General features: G+C 44.2%; 1 protein-coding gene across 1 annotated transcript in view; it reads left to right on the top strand.

Moving 5' to 3' along the window:
- The window catches only part of CFAP299 (cilia and flagella associated protein 299), a 1,600,143-nt gene that overhangs the window by 890,367 nt on the left and 695,173 nt on the right, over window positions 1–14,603 (top strand). The gene's annotated exons all lie outside the window — the stretch shown is intronic.

Genomic DNA, 14,603 nt, shown 5'->3' on the forward strand with positions numbered 1-14,603 from the left:
AGTATTTTCGTGCCCTTTAATAGCCTGCATAGATACTCCTCACTTGTCAACTGTATGTGTCCTTGTGTAAAGTAACTGGTGCTCATGTAAAGCGCTCCAATACCTTCGGGTCGAGTTCGCGCCATATAAAATCTGCAACATTAAAAAAATGTCACCAGAGACTGAAAATACGCTTACATTGAAGCTGGGGCGGAAACACAGGGACTGACTGCATTCTTTGGAATCCTCTTTGTTTTATCACCACAGAACAGCCCACATAGATTAGTATTCCTGCACCTGAATAAATAGTGCGCAGCTCTTCGCCCACAGAGGTCGATGCACATGTCTTACAAGGAGGGCGGACTAGAGCATTCTTCGGCTGCCTCCCGTGCAGCTTTCGCTGCATGGCACCCGTGCCATCTGACCGGGTGCCGAAGAACGTGTGTTTTTGATTCTTATCTTGAAAGGGCCAGCTGCTGGACACCAGTAGTTTTTATACACATTGATATGGATGTGCAAAGCAGAAACACTATCTCACGTTTACAACTACCAGCAGCGTTTTCAAAGGGGGGAGGCCTGCCAAATTCCTCGCATATTTCTGACAGTTTGTAATGCGCTGTAGCAGGTGTAAAGCGTGGCTGCCAGCTTCTGTGGGCTGCTGAGGAGTGAATTACGACTCGCCGACAAAATGGTATTCAATTGATATTTTAGGATGTAAAGTTGTAGCAACACCTGGGCCTCGTTCGAACTGTGCATGATGAAAGAGGCGTCAGGAATCACTAAATGTGCTAGAACACATCTCACAAGCATGGAATTTGTAATCATGGGGTGTCCCACTGCGCTATCGAGGGGCAGAAATCAGCGAGTAGCTCAGTTGGAACTGATGTTTGCTGCTCTCTCTGCAGAGCCAGTTGTGCAGAGCTAAGGGGACATGCAGATAGACATGGTTGGAGGCCAGTTGAGGAAGAAACTTGGCAGATGTTATTGGGGCGCAACCCGTGTTATGGCGCGCAACCCGTGTTATGGAAGAGAAAAGGCTAAAAATTGGAGCTGGCTGGAGCCAACCAAATGTCCTGTGTGTATGTATGTCTGTCTGTGTTCCCGAAACACATACATCCTTCCACAACTCCTTTTAACCCCTTCCCCACTCATGAGGGAACCACTCCGTCATGAGCCACGGTCGCCGTGTGCTCATGACAAAGTGGTTCCGTCATGCTGCGGCCGTTGGCGGCCGCGCCGCCCACGCGCCGCTAATTCCCCGCCGCCCACGCGGCGCTAATTCCCCGCCTGTGCGGGCGATTAGCGCAGTGGGCGGAGTCATGACGGAACCACTCCGTCATGAGCACAGCTCAACCGCGGCTCATGACGGAGCGGTTCCGTCATGAGCACCGCGCTGCCCCCAAACCCCCCCCAGCGCTGCGGTGGAATTCCCGCCACAGCGAAAGGGTTAAAGAAATGCAACCGAATAGCCAGAATATTATAAAAGGCCCCACTTTTAACCATGCCTCTAGTGCAGTGCTTTCCAAACTTTTTAGAACCACGACTCACCTTTTAGAACAGCAAAATGTCATGACCCACTTACCTTTAATGGACATGAGGCAGGCTTTTTTTTAATATAACTAAATAATCGTGCAATAGTGCATTGCCATTTACAGATAGCACATTTTCCATTGAAATGGCCACTAAATTTGCACAGACATACAGTTTTACTGATATAAGTATGTGGCACACTAATGATGATGTGTGGAAATCACTTTTCTGTGAATATGTATCATTTGTGCATCACTAAGTTAGTGTCTTGATTTGTTTTGATCCTATTAAAATCCCTGTTTCCAGCACACTTCAAAACTAAACACAAAGTGCTTAATTTTTGCTTTCCTAACTGCTGGATGCATACAGTTCATTTACAAGTATTTACATTTTGTTGTGTGTTGCAAAAAACAACTTCCTACATTGTCATATAATTCACTTTTAAAACTTCCCTCACATTGCAGTCAGAGAATAAAAAGTAAACACCAACCCCTGTGTTAAAAGAATATAGCAGCCTGACCTTTGACCTCTGTCTTTGAATCGCAGCAAATGTGACAAGATAAACACAGAGGGCCCGATTTACAAAGGGCCACAGCACTTGTGGCCTAGGCCCCGCAGTCATGGTAAGGGGCCCCACACTCATGGCTGGGGCCTCGCACTCCTGGCAAGAACTCCGCAATGAGTAACTGATGTGCAGGGGCCACTGCCACAAGTGCGCCCCCCAACCACAACTGCAAGGCCTCCGCCACGAGTGCAGAGGCCCTATGTGAATCAGGCCCAGAATTTAAAGGCATCTTTATTTATTTCTCTGACTTTTGCCACCCACCAAAAATCTGCTTGCAACCCACTGGTGGGGCACGACCCACAATTTGACACTTCTTTAATGGCATCACACAAGTGAACCTGCCTATCCCCAGAAGAATTCCATTCAGCTTTCCTCTCTCTAATCCATGCATCCATCGATCCATCCATCCAGCCACTGATTGATCCAATCAATAAGCCATCTTTCCATTCATGCATCTTTTCATCCATCCACCCATCCTTTCAGCCTCTTACCCAATCTTCCATCATTCATCATCCTCCCATCCATCCATTAATTCATCATTTTACTATTGTATCTATTAATCCATCCATCTTTTGACTCTTCAATCATCTATCCTTAAATCCATCCATCCTTAATCCATCAAGTTCTCTTTTGATCCACTCATCCTTTCCACATCCATCCATCCACTTATCCATGTTCCCTTTTCAATTCATCCATCCACACAGCCAACGATGCTTTCATTCTTCCTTACAGTTTTACTTCCATACTTCAATCATTTCAGCCTTCCATCCACTCTCTCACTCTTCTAACCACCCATCCTGCTTTCATCAGGTCACCCATCCATCCATCCATCCATCCATCCATCCATCCATCCATCCATATATACATACATCCATCCATCCATCCATCCATCCATCCATCCAACAATCTTCCATTGTTTTATCTCTGTAGCCAATCATCAGTCATTTCACCATCCTTTTGACGTTCTCATTCATCCATCTTCCAATCCACCCTTCTATCCACCATTCTTTTCACCCATTCATCTGTCCTTAAACCGTCCATCTGTCTTTTAATGTATCCATTATTTCAACCATCCTATCATATCCAACTATACTATCTCACCAATCCATCCATTTTTCACCTATGCAGCATTTCATTCCTCCATCCATCCATTCTGCACCTGTCCATCCTTTCACCTTTCTGTCCAACCCTTTAATCATTCATCTACCCTTTAAAACATCCATCTACCCTTCCGTTCACCCAACCTTTTCATCATCCATCTATCGTTCACTCTCTTTTTCTTTTTCCCCATCCTTCTTTCCACCATTTCTTCCTTTATTTCACCATTTATCTTCTGTACTTACACCCTTCCTTTCACCCTTTTCTGCTTTCACCCTTCCTTCTTTTCACTTTTCACTTTTCCTTTCATTCTTTTTTCCAATCACTGTTCATTCCCTAGTCCCTTTATTTCTCCCCATTATTTATTTCTTTTTCTTCCACTTACCTTTTCTTTCTACTTTCCCTAGCCTATCAGGTATTTCTATTCCTGTCTCTCCTGCTTTCCTTCTCTCTTCATCATTTCTTGTCTATTTTATTCATACATTCTTTCTCTTCCTCCACCTCTCAGCTCTGTCCTGGTACTCCTTACCAATGTTATGTATGAACATGTGTCTGTATACAGAAAATGCTTATTAAAAAGCACTAGTCAAGGTGTGACCCAGCTTGGAAGCCCCTCGGGCCAATTAGCAATACCCCGCTTTACCTGCTAGTTTGGGGTTTTCACAACACCTCCGAACCTCCGCAGAGCTTGATGCACTTGTGTATTGTTTTAGGTGCTGTGTGAAAGCATTTTATTGTGCACCCACAAATTAAAAAAAATAATAATACTGAAAGTAAGTAGATTAGCAGAACTTGAATCGAACTGCTCCATCTCATTAACTCTTAGAGTCAGTATCATCAATAGCTTCACAGTAGCTTCCTCCTCAAGACAGTAGTCAGTATTGCAGTAGTGTAGTGATACTACAATAGTAGGTGTATCTCATCAATGGCAACCGTTTGTTGGCACTCCTATGAAAAGACTTAGTGACCACACGCTGGGTAGAGGACCCTTGTGACAATGTGAGCAGAGGTCTGGCTCCATGGGGGAGCTGGGTGCTCATATAGCAAATGGGGAGACGTACGTGAACAGGGAAACAGCGTTTACAACACTGTTGTTACCACGCAGGTAGGTAACAATGCGGTCCTTACAACGACCGCGTTGTTACCACGCGTGGCTTTACAACGCAAGTCGTTTCTACGACTTGCGCTAGCTGGCGTGCAACACCAGGGAATGTGTTGGATTTTAAATCCAACACATTCCCTGCTGTTGTGCTAACTGGAGTAGGAATAGTAATTTATACTATTCCTAAGTCCAGCGCACCCTCTAGCGCAAGTCGTAGAGACCCTACCTACAACAGGGCAGGTTACTGACCCGCAGGGTGTCGCGGACGCCTTTGCAAACCACTTAGGGAAGGTTTATACCTCCTCAACCAAGTACACGTCAGAAGACTCGCGTCAACTGTTAGCAGACATGCCCCTACACACTCTATCCGTGGCTGATAGGAATGCCCTCAAGGTAGATATCTCGGAAGACGAAATTTGCCTGGCAATTACTAATATCCAATCAGGGAAGGCAATGGGACCTAACAGTGTCCCTATTGAATTCCTCAAGACTGTGACCTTGCGAGTCGCCCCCACCCCCCCGAGCTAAAAAATATGTTTACTGAGAGTTTTGACAAAGGTGTTCTACCTGAGGATCAACGACTGGCATCTATTGTTGTAATTTGGAAACCTGGCAAACCTGCTGATACTTGCGGTTCCTACAGACCGATCTCTTTGATCAATGTAGAGGCCAAGGTACTGGCCAAACTCCTGGCTAATCGTCTTATCCCGCTAATCTCATGGTTAGTCCATGCTGACCAATCTGGCTTTATGCCGGGACGAAACACAGCATTGAATATTCGCCGTCTCCACAGTGTTTTGGGGTGGCAACGATATATACAGGAAGATGCTGTAGTGTTGTCCGTCAATGCCTCCATGGAGTTTGACTCCATTGAATGGCCCTATCTCTTTCAGGTGTTGAAACGCCTAGGGTTTGGTCTGAAATTTCAGGGCTGGATCAGATTGCTTTATATAGAACTACATGGCCAAGTCAAGGTTAATAATTGCATATCCCGGACGTTTGCATTAGGCATGGGCACCAAGCAGGGTTGCCCACTATCCCCCCTTATCTTTTCTCTGATCCTGGAACCATTGGCATCCTGGGTGCAAGGTGATGTCCTACTCAGAGGACTGAAATGGGACGACGGACATGAAGACAGAATATCATTATATGCAGATGATATCCTGGTTTATCTGGTGTCCCCCGCGCGTCCCTAAATCGACTTCTCAATATCTTAACCAACTTTGGCAAATATTCAGGCTATGCTATTAATTAAGCTAAATCAGTTTTATTTATTCTTAAGGGCTCAATTCCTCGACTTCCCACAGGATGCGAGCTGAAGTGGCCACTGAGGGTTTTCGCTACCTATGCATTTTTATTACCCCAGATCCTCAACTTTTTCATGATAAGAATTTATCTACCCCATTGGATAGACTCAGGAATGATGTCACTCATTGGAGATCCCTGCCACTTTTGTTGCTAGGCCGGCCGGCCTTGTTTAAGATGCTCACTCTCCCACGGTTTTTATATGTCCTTCAGAACAGTCCATACAAGAATCCCGACTCATATTTTAATAGTATTGACAACAAGGTTAGATTATTGCTGTGGAGTGAGAAGGCTCCCCGTATAGCTCTGAATACATTAACTAAAGAGTGGTACGATGGGGGGATTGCCCTTCCGAATATGCAACTTTACTACTGGGCGTCGCAGCTTGTGGTGGTGAACCACTGGTTGTATCGCTCTCCGTTGGACCCAGCCTATATGCTTGACAAATATCAGATGGGGAGGGAGGGTTACCTTGGTGCTTTGTATACAAAGGTCCGAAAAGGCAGATAGCTGGGCCCCACGGCCTTTACAGTGGAACTCTGGCATCAGGCTACTAAACGCGTAGGCTTGGATGGCATACTGACTAAGTCCACGACGTTGTGGTACACCCAGAAGCTAGGACTTTTGTGCTATCAACCAGGGTTCGACAAATGGGATGCGATCGGACTCTCCAACTTAGGCCACCTTGTTCAAAAAGGTAAAATCCTGATGTTCCAGGAACTGCAGGAGAAATATGAAATGGCTCAGGGGGAAACGTTCCAATATTTACAGATCCATCATGCCCTACCATCCGCTCTCCCGGATATAGATGGCCTTCCGGAATCTTCGCCACTGGAAGATCGGGTGCTCTCTGAACCAATCTTAAGCAAAGCTATTTCTTTAACATATCGAAAGCTATGTAATAACTTACCTGATCCTTTTCAGGCTCTCTGCAGGCGGTGCTTCATCATAGGGCGCTCATTTTCCTCTACTCAAAAACCTTTTCTTGTTTTGATACTGCCCTCACACACTATATAGTGTCATGCTTCATCACAGGGTGCGCATCAACATTCTGACGCAGACCAATGTACAGAATATACACGAAAAGTAAAAAAAATGTGTTTGTTATTATCAGATGTTCTAGGACTCAAGGAAATCCCTCTGTTCCATCTGAGTCAAGGATCCTTCCAAAACAAAAAAAATATTTAAACTGCCTTATCTTTGTGTTAATAATATCAAATTAACACAAAGATTAGGGGGCAAGGATACTAATGATCCAGGAATACCCCGCCCAGATAATTGTAATCCTGCAAGGAGAAGTCAAAAATAAAATGTAGTTGACTATCCCCTAGGTATTTTTAATAGGTTTTGTGTTGAAAAAATCCTTGACTCAGATGAGACAACGGGATTTCCTCGAGCCCTAGGACATCTGACAATAACAAACAAAAAATGCTTTTCCTTTTCACTCCATTTCGTACATTGGTCTACGGCAGAATGTTGATGCATGCCCCATGATGAAGCATGACAATATATATAGTGTGTGAGGGCAGTATTAAAACAAGAAAGGGTTTTCCAGTGGAGGCAAATGAGCAGCTCCCATGCAGACAACAGACCAGATTGAAATCCCCTTCCTTTCCTATGTGTGAGTAAATGTTAGAGTGGGGAGGACAAAAGGAAGGGTAATACCTCTCTCTTCCTTATGTTTTGTGTGTGTGAAAAAAGTTTGATATTGCCAGGTCAAATTGCCAGTTTTGAAACAGCATACCCAGGCGGCAGGGGCAGGGCTGGAGAGATGTGTTGCACTGTCACTTTAGTGATGGCACAGTATGTGCTGCAGTCCATTAGTGACATTTAACTTACAAGCCCTGGGTACACGTTGTACCATATACTAGGGACCTATAGGTAAGTCAAATATGCCAATCGGGTGTATACCAATTTTAGAGATTTTAGGGGTCAGAGCACATAAACTGGGCACTGGACAGCAGTGTCTCATTGTGCAGAAGAAAAAAAAGCAACATTTGAGGGCGACTGGGCAAAAAGCGGCATTTTTCTACACCATCCATTGGAAAATGCCATGCAATGCCACTGTGATAACTCAGCGCCTTAAGTGTTCACTTTTGAGGTCATACGTTTCATTTCCAGACGGGCAGAGTAATTTTTTATCCTACAGAAGTGACTACATTGAATGTCGTTAAACTGAGTAATCACAACACAAATACAAATCTGCAAAGCTGCACAGATACAAGGACAGTATTCTATAAAAGGACACATTATTATTATTATTATTATTATCATTTCTACTACTCCTACTACTACTACCACTACTACTACTATTTCTACTACTATGGATATTTTACAGCGAGCATTACAAGTACTAGAATAGTATGCATGGGGTACAGAGCCGAAAAGCAGAAAACAGACTGTGTGAAGACGACATGTGGAAATTTATGATATGTACAGAACATAGCACACAATAGCTCAGGCATTTTCATATTTCCTCTCCTAAGGACAGGGAGATCTGTCTGTCTGTCTGTCTCCAAGGGAAGTTTGAAGTGGAACTTCCTTCAGTGCAGTTTAACAAACTCTGGGGTCTGATTCCTCATGAGGCTCATGACTAAACTCCACCTTTTCAAGCTCTGTAAAGGTCATGAGTTCATCACAACTTCCTGATGAGAATTAAATAATCAGGAACATTATGGCTGAAAAACTGTCAGGATGACAACACTGTGAAAAACAAGCTTTGGAGTCAATAATTCCAAATGAAAATTATCTCTGGAATATGATTATCTTTGCTTTTTTTCCTCCACAGACCTACTGACCATGACGAGATCCACTCAGGTCAAATGCCAACAAAAAACTAAGAAACAGCATGACTCAGTAAGAGTGTTGCCTTGAAAGTTTAGATTTTTGTGAAATTGAGCGCCTTCTTGTAGAACCATAGACAAACAATGGCAGAGCTTAACATGGCCAGCAAACATGCTTGTATTTAACTTCCGCATTCCTGAACATGGGTGTATCAGTAGCTGTGGAGTTCCGCAATGTCTTGTTCTGCCTTTAGCTGTGTTTGTTTGCTTCTTCCTGGTGTATTATTCTGTATAAAAAGTAATATATTGAATGTACTCTGTAATTAGACAACCATTATAGTTTGTTCATATTCTGCTGGGATTATTTAAGATATGCATGTATTCTTTCGAAAACATTGTAGGGTTTTGTTTAGTTTGCTGTGCTGTACCTTTAAGTCTTGGTATCTTCAATATGAGTGCGGATGACAGACGACTATCATCAAGGACGTATTCTGTTCAGCAATAGAGGTTCACAATGGAGGAGGCATAACCTTTTCTTGAGGATCGTTTGTCGTTCATGAGAATGGTAGATGCTGCTGGGACTTTGCCAGTTGAGGTGGATCCAGCCATATATGGTGTGAACATACATAAATGGAAGAGAAAATACTTTGTTTACTGTGGTGCTCAATATCAGGGACAAGTGGAATGCTGATGATACGCTGATCATGGAAGTGATGTGTAATGAGCTATGGGACGGTTTACAATGTTTATGTTGGCTTGCAGCCAGAGTCCTCAGAATGGGAGCTCCGCCTCTCCTTTTTGAGATCAGAGACCATAAAAAAATAATGTTCATAATAATAGCTTTCCTTTCACACAAGGTTAGGGATCCAGAGTGGGAACCCTAGGAGGGTAGAGAGGTCCTCAATGAAGAGTATTGAAGGGATGCGTCCTCCCTGGCTTATATTCAATAACAGAAAAGTATCCCCTCTGACACCTGGATAGCTCCTTTGGAAACAGTGAAGAAATGGGGGGTCGGCAGTACGCCGGGTGGCAACACACCTACTATTGTGTGTGGGAAGGGAAAGAGACCCTTTTCTTTATACAGCCCTCACTCACTCTAGTAGTGACATGCTTCATCATCGGGTTCACTCCAACTCCTAAAGATTGGGGTGGGCTTGACCATATTCCAGGGAGCACTTATGATGAATGGGTGTATGGCGGCGTAACTTTAAAGAAAAAAATCCTCAGCCACTCCAAAGGTATCCTTTATTAGTGGGGTGGGAGGGAAGATAAAAAGTTGTATATAGGGCGGGAAACAACCTTTACAATGCAGTCATTAAATCGCACTACATTTAAAATGCAGTGATTACATTGTAACATCTTTTACAAAGCATACCACTACAACGCAGCCATTACAGTGCATGTCACTACAACGCATGACACTACAACGCATGTCACTACAACGAAGGCATTACATCGCATGTCATTACAACGCATACCATTACAACGCATAGTACCCCTACACTATCCAACACTTACCATACTGTTGCACCCCCTGGAGTTAGAATAGTAATTTTTACCCCTACACTATCCAACACTTACCCTACTGTTGCACCCCCTGGAGTTAGAATATTAATTTTTACCCCTACACTATCCAAAACTTACCTTAAATGCAATGTAATGGTATGCGTTGTAAAGGTATAATGCGATGTAATAGAATGCATTGTAAATGTAGTTTAAAAAGATTCGTTGTAGTGGCATGCGATGTAAATGTATACGTTATAAAGTATGTTGCGTTGTAAAAACTGCATTGTAAAGGCATATGTTGTAAATGTATGCGTTGTAACGTCATACATTCATATAGGGCTAAAGGATGTAATGGTCCTATGACCCTAAAGCACCAAATAATAGCTTGCCTGAAATTCGTTGTTACATGGTGGTAAATCAAGTTAGGAGGTGTTAGGTGTTGCAGTAATGGTATCCATTTCATTTTGCACTTGAAAGCTTTCTGGGGGAGGTTTGTCCTGATATGGAGCAGAATGGATTTCTGTAGCTCGGGGGCTCCTCATGACACTGGTTGTTTCTACAGACAGAATATTGTAGCATACGGCTACCTGAGCTACGCAGCTGCCTCTGACTGCCTGAGACCACCAATTTCATATGGACTTTGGAGTCTCTGAGCGGATAGGTCTGTGGATGGTGCAAGTTGGGTCGGATTGGTAAGGCGGGCAATCAGACATTGGGCTGGTATCAAAGTTGCAGCTGTAGGACGCTTTTTTGGCCAGCATGGTGGCCAGTTTGGGCTGTGTTTGTCCTATTCAGATGCCGCCAGCCGCCCAGTGGGGACCTGAGTGGTGTTTCCAGAGGGAGATGGGCCTCTATTACATCCCTTTTACCAACAAGGTGGAGGTGTCATTCCCAGTCTCTACCTGTGCCGGTCCATTAGTGAATGCAGATTGAGTGTGGGGGGGTGGGGGGGGGGGGGGGGGGTGGCTGAGCAGAATTGGCCTTACCTATATTCAAGTGTGATTCACCATTTTAAACTAATCTGTGGCAACATTTGCATTTTTTTAGCGCAGTGAAGTTAAGAAAACATGCTTCTTTTAGTGGGACCCCCCTCCTTCTTTTCATTAGACTTAGAACACTGAAGCAGTGTTTGCGAAAAGGCACAATCCGCAAATATGGGACACTTTTTTCAGGGTTATTTATTTTTTGATTCCAATCCAATCCTGGGTGCAGCCGATTTTAAGAGAACTTCTAGTTTCGCAACAAAAAAACAGTTCACTGAGGTCGGGATTGGTGAGAAATGGTGGCACCAACTATAGATGACTAAACATGCCAAAAGCAATGAAATACCAAATCTAATCAAAAGTGGCACCATTCTTAAAAGTCACTGCCCAGTCAGCCACCTTTGACAGTTCACCTCATTTCCCGCTTGTTCCTGTCTGCACAGCACTCTTTATCTCTGCTTATTCACAAGTGAATAGATACACCCATGTTCAGGAACGCAAAGTTAAATACAGACAAACATTTGTGTTGGCCATGTTAAGCCCTGCCATTGTTTGTCTATGGTTCTATAGGGCGGTGCACATTCTCACAAAAATCGAAACATTCAAGGCAAAACTCTTACTGAGTCATGCTGTTTCTTAGTTCTTCATTGGCAGCTGACCTGATTGGATCTTCTCGAGGTCAGAAGGCATCTGTGGAGGGAAAAAAAGCGAAGACTATCATGTGCCAGAGATAATTTTCACTTGGAATTATTGACTCCAGAGCTTGTTTTTCTCAGTGTGTCATCCTGACAATTTTTCAGCCCTAATGTTCCTGACAAAGACTGAGCATCTAATTCTCACCAGAGAGTTGTGATGAACTCATAACCTTTACAGAGTTTGAAAAGTTGGACTTTAGCTGAGAGATCTTAGGGAAATGTTAAGCACATTAATTCATTGATTAATTGAGAATAATCCTTTAATGCAGCCCTGCACTTTTCATGCACCAAGTGGCCCAAAGACTCCGACTAGCAGACGGTAACTGACTGTGTAAGCAAGCAGGCGTTTGTAGAGACAGTGTTTTTTAATCTTGTTCTTAAAAGGATTAATGGTGTGATTGAGTTAAAATCATAGGGCAGGATAAGAGACATCATGCAACCATTACTCCCCATAACACAGGAAGTGACACCACAGCACATGATCATTTATGAGATGGCAAGCCTTTTTCTTTGTTTCATAATATCTGTGGACATTGGAGGACAATCAGTGTTGCTAAGCTGTGCTCAATGGCCGGCCGTGGCCTGTTCAGGTAAGAGCGGTGGGGGTTGGGGGGGTGGTCAGTGGGGCTGGCTGGGGCGGTGGGGCCAGGTGGGGGTAGAGCAGTGGGGCCGGGTGGTGATTTTGACGGTCGATGACGAGGGAAAATTATATAAACAATTATTTGTCATCGTTTGTTGAAACCTGGCCCCACCGCTCTTACCTGCACGGGCCACGACTGTCTATAACAGCAGCAAGCAAACATTGTTAGGAATCAGCCCTTCTGGGCTCCTGTCAAGGCCATGCTCCCTGCTGTAGTCTGGCTGGGCAGAAGGAAACTCAGTCATTGCCCCACTTGCCTCCCCGTCCCAAAACAATATTACTGCTGACCCATTGAGGCCTGACTTGTGCTCAAGGTTGTGTATCTTGGCACCCTTAAGTATTTAGCTGTGAACATAGGAGTGTTTCAAAGGTTGAAGAAATTCTAGTAGTACAGCTGATTTTAGACTAATCACCTTTAGTCAGTCGTTTTCAGTGATCCAATCATCTAACAGTGCTGTGCTATCCTTGAGGTATAGTGTACTTAGTTTCAACATTCATATTTAATCTGGGCTTTAGGGTCAGTGTTTGATAAACTACAAACAATTCTGGTGTTTTCAGTTTCCAGTACACCCGGGAGATCAATATAATCTCATTGATATTATGGGTAGCATTTTTTGGTTACAGGATGCTGGACCTTATTTAGAATATGGCAGATGTGGTTGTACCCTCTTGTGTATTTATAGAGCAATGATGTCAGTAGAAGGTCCTCTGTTTTTTTAATTAAAGATTGTAGGAGTTCGTTTTTCCTAAATGTTATTATTTGCATTGGAATCCAAATCTTTTTCTGCATGTTTTTTGAATTGCTGGGAAATTTGGGCACTTTGTAAAGTTCTGTGAGAACCCTTGCGGTCTGTTTGTGCTTAGTTGAATAAATAACTGAATACAATAATTTAGCATGCATTAATGCTGTATGAGAGCATTCTGTCTTCCAGCCGTCTCCTTTACCAAGCAATGTATGACGCACTCATTCACAGTTTTGCGCCTATCACAAGCAGAATGCTGCACTCCATCCAAATGATGCATTTAGACACTCATTACAAGTGCCAAGATTTTCCAGACCCTAGAAGTTACTACAGGAGGTATCATTAACTCTGAGGGAGAGTGGGAATCCAGGCCATTACAAGGTGGACCCAGAGAGTCCCCTTAGAAATGAGGAAATAATGGGGGAATATGTAAGTCTGGGTCTGATTTCCCTTATTCCTCATTTTGAGCCAGTAACACTGTGGCTCTCATAAGACCAATGGTGCTTGTAAATGCTGTTACCAGCCCCATCATAATAGAGCCCACTCATAATGAGTACCCCTGGGTGGTGAACTATGGTCCATTTGGGGAGTTTCCTGAGTTTTCCACACTCTGCGGAGCTCCTGGAGTTCCCAAGAACTCTGCTCTGTGGAGCAGAGTTTTTTTCCTCGCTCGCGCTCGTCAACATCAAGTTCAACCTCTTTGCGAGATTTCTCAACGCGGGTGGTTAGATTTCTCAATACGAGTGGTCACGGCCTGTCGCGACCACTCGCATTGAGAAACCTTCCATTCGCGTTAAGAAAACTGCAGCTCGAGTAGAAAATCCACCTGAGCAGCAGAAAGGAAGCTGTGCCCTCTTGCGCTGTGCATGGTGCCATTTGCAATGAGTTTACAGGGCGGGACAAATACTTGACATTCCAAATCAACGGCATGACTCTAACACACTAGCAGAACTCTGCAAACTCTGCCAAGACTTAATAATAAGGGCCTTAGCTTAGTGACTGCGCTGCTAATTTGAGACTTAGCTTTGAATCCCAGCCTCAGAACTTGACTGACACATCCCTAAATCTCACTATGCTTAAAATCTAAATATGTGTAATGTGTGCTAAGCGAATACCAATATGGCAATATGTTCTATGTGACTTACGGTGGCACAGAACCTGGCTTTGTTTCCAAATATAGCACGTTACAACGCGTGCTATCACCACGCAGTAGGTAGAAACGACTTGCGATGTAAAGCCACGTGTGGTAACAATGCGGTCATTGTAACAACCGCGTTGTTACCTACCTGCGTGGTAATAGCAGCATTGTAAACGCTGTTCCCCTTCGTTTCCCAATATAGCTTCCCGCTAACCCTGGGCGTAGTGGGTGTAGTGGGGCTACGCGGAGCATCACGGAGTGGGGGCAAATCTACGCACACTCTGCACACTCCGCGTAGCCCCACTACGCGCCGCCTGCCTCCCTCCCGCCCTCTTTTAAATGCCCTTACAATGTTTAAAAGCATGTAAAAGTATTTAAAATGACTTACCTGAGCTGCGGCGTCCCGGGGCTCCCTCTTCCTGCTTTATCGCCGACTTCTTCCTCACAAATGTGCATGCGCGGGCACCCCCGCATGTGCATTTGTGAGGAAGAAGTCGGCGATAGAGCAGGAAGAGGGAGCCCCGGGACGCCGCAGA

Source organism: Triturus cristatus, chromosome 2_2 (assembly GCF_964204655.1).
Source record: "Triturus cristatus chromosome 2_2, aTriCri1.1, whole genome shotgun sequence".
Classification (NCBI taxonomy): domain Eukaryota; kingdom Metazoa; phylum Chordata; class Amphibia; order Caudata; family Salamandridae; genus Triturus; species Triturus cristatus.